Raw genomic sequence first — 8,873 nt, 5'->3', positions numbered from 1 at the left:
TGCCTCAGTGTCCCTACTGAGAGGCGTGTAGATAGGTCCCCATCTCACAGTCACCGTGAAGATGCTGGGAGCACCGTGCAGAGCCCAAGAAACGTTTTTAGCCATTTTTATCATTGTTTTTACTAAATTGAGCTGACTCCCCCGTTGGTAAGACAGTGGGGTAGGTCCCTCCCACCCCAGCTACCAGCTTGCAGGTTGAGATAGCTCCCATGAGGTGTTGGCTCAGTAGCTAGAAAGTGGAATTTAGAATTGTTGGAGAGAAAGGACCTCAACAGAAGGGATGTGTTCAAACCACCGGTGGGAAACATTTATGAAAAAATAAACCCTAATAATGAACTCGCCAAGCACCTGTTAGAGGGGGGATGGCAAGTAAGCTTCCTCCCCACCAGGCTGTGAGGTAGGGATCCCTGTGCCCACTTTGCAGATGGGAAACTGAGGCCTGGAGAGGACTGTGGCCTCTCCAAAAGCTGCTCCCTCCAGGAGGGGGTGGGGAAGAGAATCTCGTCCCTCTGTGTTCCCAGAATCTCAAACAGCAAACAGGCGGCTATCTGGCCATGGCGAGGAATGTAAACAGTCGTCCCTTCGGCCTCTCTGACAAAGCCTACTGCTGGAGGTCTTCCCGGGCTGGGGCTGTGGTGGAGCCAGGACGGGAAGCGGGAGCAACGGGCAACCCTAGTCTGGGGCCCATTGCTGTGGGAAGGCCCTTCTCAGATGACAAGAAGATGACGAGGAGGACCCAGGCCAGCAGGAGGCTGATGGAGGGGACCGGAGGAGATGGGGCTGGGGCTGGTGCTTGCTCTGCTCCAAAGTCAAGAAGGGGCATGAGCCCTCAGCATCAACATAGCTGACCAACTCCCTCCTGACCCCATTTCACAGACAGGGCAGTGGACACCCCCATGCAAGGAAGTGACTCATCAGGGGCCTGGAGGCTGGATTTTGGCCTCTATGCCAGACGCCTGGGCTCCAGCTCTGCCCTGCGTCTGATCAGGTGGGAGCCGTGAGCAGGAGCACCTTCCTCTTAGCACCTCAATGTCCTCAATCAAAAAACTGGTATCAGTTTCCACGAAGCCAGGACTGTGTCTGTCTGTCTTGTTTGCAGCTGTAGGACCAGCTCCCAGCACTTAGTAGGTGCTTAAAAACATCCTGCTTGGGGCCGGCCTGGTGGTGCAGCAGTTAAGTTCGCACATTCCGCTTCGGCGGCCCGGGGTTTGCCTGTTCAGATCCCAGGTGTGGACATGGGACCGCTTGCCAAGCCATGCTGTGGTAGGCGTCCCACGTATAGAGCAGAGGAAGATGGGCACGGATGCTAGCTCAGGGCCAGTCTTCCTCAGCAAAAAGAGGAGGATTGGTGGCAGATGTTTGCTCAGGGCTAATCTTCCTCAAAAAAAACCCAAAACATCCTGCTTGGTGGGGCTGGAAGGATGGGGGAATAGAGTGAGTGTTTAATGGGTGCAGAGTTTCCTTTTTCAAGAGGAGGAGTTGTGGGGACGGATGGTGGGGATGGTTGCACAACAGTGTGAATGCCACTGAACTGTCCACTTAAAATCGGTTTAAGAGGGCAGAGCTGCTTATGTGTATTTTACCCCAATAAAAAAAAAAAAATGGGGAAAAATACTGGTTGATTGAAAGCCTGAAGGTCTGCCTTGCCTGGAAGGGGTGAGTAGGACGAGAAGGTTGGGCACGGAGCCCAGGGCACCCAGCGAACACTTGCTGGTTTTACTAAATATGAACAAGGGCCACTGCTGGGATGTGGCTGCCATTATTTTATTGTTTTTCTTGCTGGTGAACCTCTCCAGCCTCTGCGCTGGAAGGACAAGAGACTCTTGACAGACGGAAAGAATTTTTCCTCTTAGGGAAGGAAAAGATTTCAAGGCCCTTAGCACAGGCTGAGAGTCCAGTGGGGGCTACAGGTGGGCCCAGCCCTTTTCCCCAGGGGGACACGGCCACTTCCACCAAGGGAGGTTCCCGGGCAGCACCGAGGGTCTGCTCTTAGTAAGCGCCTACTGTATGCTGGGTTCAGTGCCAGGTGCTGGGGAGAGATGGGTAAGGCAGATACGTTGGCACCTGAGGGACTTTGGTGCACCTGTCCCCACCCCCCAGGCACCCAGTTATAAAAACAAGCCGTGTGCACTTCCGTTTACAGTTGGTATAGCCCTGATGCTGCCACCAACCCAGCTCATCCCCTGACAGCCTGGAAAGGAGAGATTCTTACATCATTTTCTATAAAAGGACAGAGAGAGGCCACCAGCCTGGGATCCCACTGCTGGTAGGACTGGAACCCAAGCCTGGCAGACTCTAGAGTGGAGCGTAGCCAGTGAGAAGACAGTCTCAAACAGACAGACTGTCATGAGTGTTAGCAAGGATGTGGAGAAACTGGAACTGTCACCAAGCACCGCGGGTGGGAATGTAAAACAGTGTGGCGCTTTGGAAAACAATTTGGCAGTTCCTCATGATGTTAAATATAGAGTTCCCATAGAACCCAGCAAGTCTGCTCCTGAGGATGAAGCCGAGAGAAAGGAAAACAGACAAATACACAAAAGCGTGTGCGTAAATGTTCAGAGCAGCATTATTCACAATAGCCAAAAAGTAGAAACAACTCAGTGATATGGGGTATGTCAGTAAAATGGGGTATGTTTATATAGTGGAATATTATTCGGCAATAAAAACAAGGAAGTACTGACATCTGCTGCAAAATGGGTGGACCTTTGAAAATATTACGCAAAGTGAAAAAAGGCAGACCTCAAAAGCCACATATCATATGATTCTATTTCTATGAAATGTCCCAGGAGAGGCAAATCTACAGGGACAGAGAGCCGGTTAATAGGTGCCCAGGTCTGGGGAGGTGGGGTTTGGAGAGTGTAGGGTTTCTTTTTAGGGCGATGAAAATGTTCTCAAATTGCTGGTGGTAATGGTTGCGCACATCTGTGAATAAACTAAAAACCATTGAATAGTATCCTGTAAATGGGTGAATTGTATGGTATGTGAATTATATTCCATTTAAGCTGCTAAAAAAGATTTTTAAAAAAGAACATGGTCTCTGGAATCAAAAGATCAGGGTGTGGCGCTATCACATTTCTAAGCTGTGTGACCTCGGGCAGGTGACCCTGCTTCTCTGAGCCTCACTTCTTCATCTATAAAACGGGGAGGGGAAGCACGCCGGCCTCGCATGATTGGGAGGAGTCAATACGATGGTGCCGGTGAGGGCTGGGCAGGCCTGGAACACAGTCACTGCTCAGTAAATAGTCCCGGCCATGCTCCCCCAACCCAGACTAACTCAACACCCCTCCTGAATGCGCTCATGTTTGCCAACGCTCTCCCTCACACTACTTAACATCTTCTGTCCCGGTCATCTTGTGAGGTTGGCATTACTGTCCCCATTTCCTTGGCTCCATTTTACAGATGGGAACTACTGAGTCCAGAAGACTGTGGGCATCCCCCACATGCCCAGGCAGAAACTTCTTTCCTCTCCCTCCCCACGCCCCGTGCTATCCTAGCCCCACTCTCTTCTCTCTTTCTCGTCATGGGCACCCTCTCAGCCCGGCTGGGGGCCTCCCAGCTCCAGAGCTTGGCTGGGGCTGGTGTCCGGTACTTGGGGGCCTGGAGTCGTTCTCAGTTAGGGATGCGGCTGAAACCACCACGTGGGGTGGGTTCCTGCAGGCCCGGCGTCGGCCGCTCACAGCAGCCTCTCCACCCCGCAGAGAGGTGCGTCTTCTCCAGCCCTTTTCACAGACGGACAGACTGAGCCTCCGCACAGTGAAAACCCTTTGCCCGAGGTACCCGCTGGTGAAGTAGTCAGGATTTGAACCCAGGGCTGTGTGAATTCAAACTGCACCCTCCAGCCCCTATAGCAGCCACCTGACACAGCCCCATGTGCCTCAGTCCCCTCACCTCTGACGAGGGAAGCCCTGCTCTCACCCACCTGGATGAGATGGGGGGCTGTGGTTGTGTGGGAGAGTGGACCTTTTTTTGCCAATGAGTGCTGTGAATGTGCTCAAAGCATGATGAGAAGAAAAAAGAGAGAAACAATTGGGGAAAGAGCAAGGGGGAAGTACAGGGCTAGCATGTATGCATTTATGCAGCACTTGCTGTATGCCAGGCACTGTGTAGGGCTGTGCCCTTAAGGATTCCTCCCAGCTACAGGAGAGGAAGCACACCTACAGAGGTGAAGGAACCTTCCTAAGGTCACACAGCCAGGAAGGTGGGAGCGTCTGATGGTCTCTCTCCTTCCTGCCCCAGTGGACAACAGGCCACCCCGTGAAATCACATCCCCCCACATTTACCGAGAAGCCATGGAGATAGAATACAAACAGGCTGGGGACAATCAGCTGGTTTGTCAACCTCGGTCCTGCAAAGAGCTGGCCATTGTCCCAGAGACTGGAGGCCCCGCCCAGTCAGACACGTCAATGGAGCTCTTCTGGAATTCTCCCCTCCCCAGGGCAGAAACCTGAGGCCAGGTGGGGAGGAAGCCCTGCCCCTCATTTGACCGTCGCCATGGGCACAGCCTCTCAGCTGCGGGCACTGGCTGTGATCCCCCTTCCTCTGGGCAGCTGGCCTGGCGGCCTGCGGGTGTGGCCATTGATGCGGGGATGGCGAGCCGAAGAGTCGAAAGAAAGATTTCTTGGACTCTCAAGGTCTGGCAGTGGTGCTCTTTTATTTAGAGAATAGTACGGAATAGAATGGGGACAGGACCCACGGGCAGTAAAGAGCTGCTGCATGGGGACAGGACCCATGGGCAGTCAGAGCTCCTGCTGCTGCCCTGAGTTGAGGGTTAGGGCTAAATTTATAAGGCACGAGTACGTGACTTATTTTTACTGGAAAAAGAAAAGATGATGTAAAAAGTCATTAAATGATTTCAGTGCAGATGGGGTCTGGTTATTGTGCGGTCATATAACTTTAGATACGAATCTGGTCATATAGATCGGCATGTAGGTGAGGATGCCCTGGGCTTCTCTCCCTGGGGCAGCCCTAATTCATACCATAAAAATCCACTGGGTCATATAGTTCGGCATGTCGGCCAGGTCACCTTGGGCTTCTCTACCTGCGGCAGCCGTAATCCACATCAGCTGTCATCTGAAGTTGTGGCAGAGGGAGGGAGGGGGGCATCCGAGCCTTTGCACCTGCGATGTTGGAGGAATTCAGGGTCTCCCAGCTGGGGTCCCTGGGTGGGCTCCTGGGGATCCATGGAATGGTGAATGGAATCATGAGTGGGTGAACGAGCACCTTCTGGAGAGAGGCCCCTGACACCCAGAGGCCTGGCCCCCACCTCACACACACATAGGTGACGAAGGCTCCATTTTCCCAGCCAGGAAGAGGCAGAGGCGGGGGTGGGGAGACAGCCTTTTCTGAGTCCCGGGAAGGGACCCAGAGATCCTAGCTAATTGCTTTGTAAACTTTGTCTCCCTCTATTCAAAGGGGCTTACATCCTCCCCTGCTGTTAGAACGAAAACCAAGCTCCCGCTGGCCTTGGTATCTCTAGGTTTGTCCCTCGCTGTCTTCCCCTTTGATCTCCAGGCTCCGCTGCTCTGGCCTCTCTCTATCCTTAGAACTGCTGCTTTTTCTCCTGCCTCAGGGCCTTTGCACTAGCTGTAGCCAGCCTCTGGGCATGGCTTGCTCTTTCTCCCCCTTCAGATCTCAGCTCAAACATCACCTCCTCAGAGAGGCCCTCCCACCCTCCCCCATCTGAATCTCTTCTGGTGGACCGGGGCCCTCGGATGTGGGGCTTTCCCCGTCCTGTCCCTGCAGGACCCCCTGGGCCTCATATGGAGTAGGTGCTCAGCAAACAGGCGTTGAACGACTTGCCTTCCAGACACTCCTCTCTGGGCTGGACAGAGGGCCGATTAAGGGTTAACGACCCTCAGAGGTGCCCTTTATCCAGTATCCTGTAGGTGCCCTGCCCTGTGTTAAGTGCTTTTTTTAGATGTCACAAGGACAGACCGAAGTCCCTGCTTGTGGATGGAGCGTTGACTTCACTGGAATTATGGATACAAACCAGGGGCTGGTACAGTGACAGGAGTGTCCACTGCGGAGGGTCAGAGCTGCGGGGGCCCTTTGAACTGTCCAACCCTCTGATTTTACAGATGAGGAAACTGAGGCCCAGAGGGGAGAAGGGACTTGCCCAGAGTCACACGATGGATCAGGGCAGGGTGAGGCAGCCAGATTGCACGACGCGGTCTGGGCGGCTGCTGTTGACGTGTTGACAGGGGTGCTGCGTATCTTTAAGAACAAGGAGTAAGGGAGCCTGCTATGGTTCAACTGCATTCGGGGCTGGGGCGCCCCCCGAGGAACCCCTTATAAGCTGCAGCATCGTAATAGTTAAACATATTAATAAAAGCCGCTTCTTGAACACTTCTTTGTGTCAGGCATTTTACAGACATTATTTGATGTAATCCTGCAAGGTAGAGGCGTTCCTGTCCCATTTTACAGGTGTGGAAACTGAGGCTCAGAGTGGTTCACTGACTTGCCCTGGATCACAGAGCTACAAAGGCTACAGACCCTGGACTTGAACCCCAAAATCGTTTGGTGGCGGTGGCGCTGGCGCTGGCAGTGGTAGCACTAGCAGCAGCAGTGGTAGTGGTAAAAACAGCAGGACCCCCTTTGACACAGAGGCCGATCTGCACACACACACGCACACACGCGCACACACACACATAGGGCGCGGGCTGGAGGCCGGGGGTGCGGAGGTGCCCGCGGGCGCAGTGTCGACAGCGCCACCTACCGGGCCCCGCGGGAGCTGCAGGCGGCCAGTGCGCAGGCGCGGGGCGGTAGGGATGCGCCACCCCAAGCCGGGCCGGCGTGAATCAGGGCAAACCCATCAACGCAACCAACCAAACCCAAGGTGGATGTTCCTCCTCCGGTCTCCCATAACCCTCTTTAAATGGTGATAATTGGGTCCACACTGAATGATTATGCAGCCAAGCATCTGCCCAGGCAATTTCATGGACGCTCAGTGAGCTGGGAGCCATTAGTAAGTATCCCCTTTGTGCAGGTGAGGAAACGGAGGCTCAGAGAGGTGAAGTGATTTGTCCGAGGCCGCTGAGTTAGTCAGTCTCAGCGCTAGGACTCCAATACTCCGTCACATCCCCATGCAACCCACATCACGTGAATATATCGTGCGGTTTTATTGAACGCTTACTAAGACAGCTTGCTATGCTTCAAACACTTCCACGCTTTGCAAATAGTAACATTTCAGCCTCAACCTGTGAGGTGGGTTTTAGCAAGAACCCTGTGGTACGGAAAAGGAAACAGGCTTCTTTAAGGAGAAGGGAGCTTCACTTCCTTGTCTGTCGCGGAGATGTGTTATAATGATTGGAACCATTGCTCAGTGAGGTTTAACTGGATGAATCCACAAGGGAATAAACGAGTCAACCCTTGTCAGACTTTTGGGCTCATTCGGGTTTCTGTGCACTGTCAGGTTAACCTGGGCCCGAGATAGCGGCTTCCACAGTGGGACCGTCCTGGTAGGAGGGTGGGTGGAAGGCAGGCTCCCTCTGTCAGCTGGCACAGAAGCGGACGGCTGAGGGGAGATACGGAGACTGATGCGAAACCCCGTGCCCCCTCTCCTGGCTGGGTCACCCTCGCCAAGTCCTCTTGCCCCGCCCCCGGTGGGTTCAGTTTCCTTATATGAAAAATGGGGCTCTTGATGCCCACATCTCAGGGCAGTTGTGAAACGATGTGTGTGAAGCACTTGTGCAGGGCCTGGTATGCAGCTGGTGCTTAATGTATGTTCCTTCCTCCCTGCCCCAGGCAGAACCCACTTCCACTTTGACAAGGATGAAAGGGGAAGGCATAGATGCATTGCTGGCTTTGTCCCTGGGGTGGAAACCCCAAATGTTCCCAGGGGCCCGGCAGGCACCAGGACTGAAGGAGGCCATCCTGGGAAAATCCCAGCCTTCCACAAAGAAATTGCCCTCCCAGTCTCGTCGTGTTACGTTCGAGACACGAAGGAAAGCTCTTTTTGTAAAGGAAGATACAGAATTCTTTTAATTTGTTGGCAGAGTTTTATATTTCTAGGAAGCCCAAAAGGAAAAAAACTTAAAAAGCAGTGAGAGCTTAGGCCAGTAGCATTCCTACTGTCAGCAATATTAGAAACTACAAGGAAATCAGAGACAGCAAAAAACTTGGTTCAGGGGCCGGCCCCATGGCCGAGTTGTTAAGTTCGCGCGCTCTGCTTCGGCGGCCCAGGGTTTCACTGGTTCAGATCCTGAGCGCCGACACGGCACCGCTTGTCAGGCCACGTTGAGGCGGCATCCCACATGCCACAACTAGAAGGACCCACAACTAAAATATACAACTATGTACTGGGGGGCTTTGGGAGAAAAAGGAAAAATAAAATCTTAAAAAAAAACTTGGTTCAGGCGTCCATCCCTTGGCCATGCCAGAGGGAGCCTTTCCAACTGGGGATCTGACTGATGATGCACAAGACCCTTGAAGGTGGTGTGTAATTTTCAGGGTCAAGTTCAAATCCTTTGGTCTCATGATGTCTCACACACACAGCCTACTCTGGGTCAAGCCACCAGGTCTTTATCTGTGCCCTGGAGTGTCCCCTGCCCCTCCTCCTCAGCCAGGCTCTGCCCGCCCCACCCCTCCCATTGAGGCTCTCTGTCCACTGAGGATGTGGCCCCTCATCTGTGGCCCCAGGCTTCCTCTGGACACTGGTCACTCTCTGTTGTCACCATTGATTTACTGATCCCTCTTGCCCACTAGACTATCAGCTCTGTAGGAGCAGGAAGGAAGTAAAATAAATATTCCCTCTACATTTAACCTTAGTATCAGAAAAAGCATCAGCCCATGATAAAGTGCAAATAACCACGGTTCACTGGATTGGGGAGGCAACAGGGATTGGTGGGGACTGAGGCAAAGTGACGAATACATCC

Source organism: Equus quagga, chromosome 15 (genome assembly GCF_021613505.1).
Source record: "Equus quagga isolate Etosha38 chromosome 15, UCLA_HA_Equagga_1.0, whole genome shotgun sequence".
Taxonomy (NCBI): Eukaryota; Metazoa; Chordata; class Mammalia; order Perissodactyla; family Equidae; genus Equus; species Equus quagga.
This window is presented reverse-complemented; position numbering follows the sequence as displayed.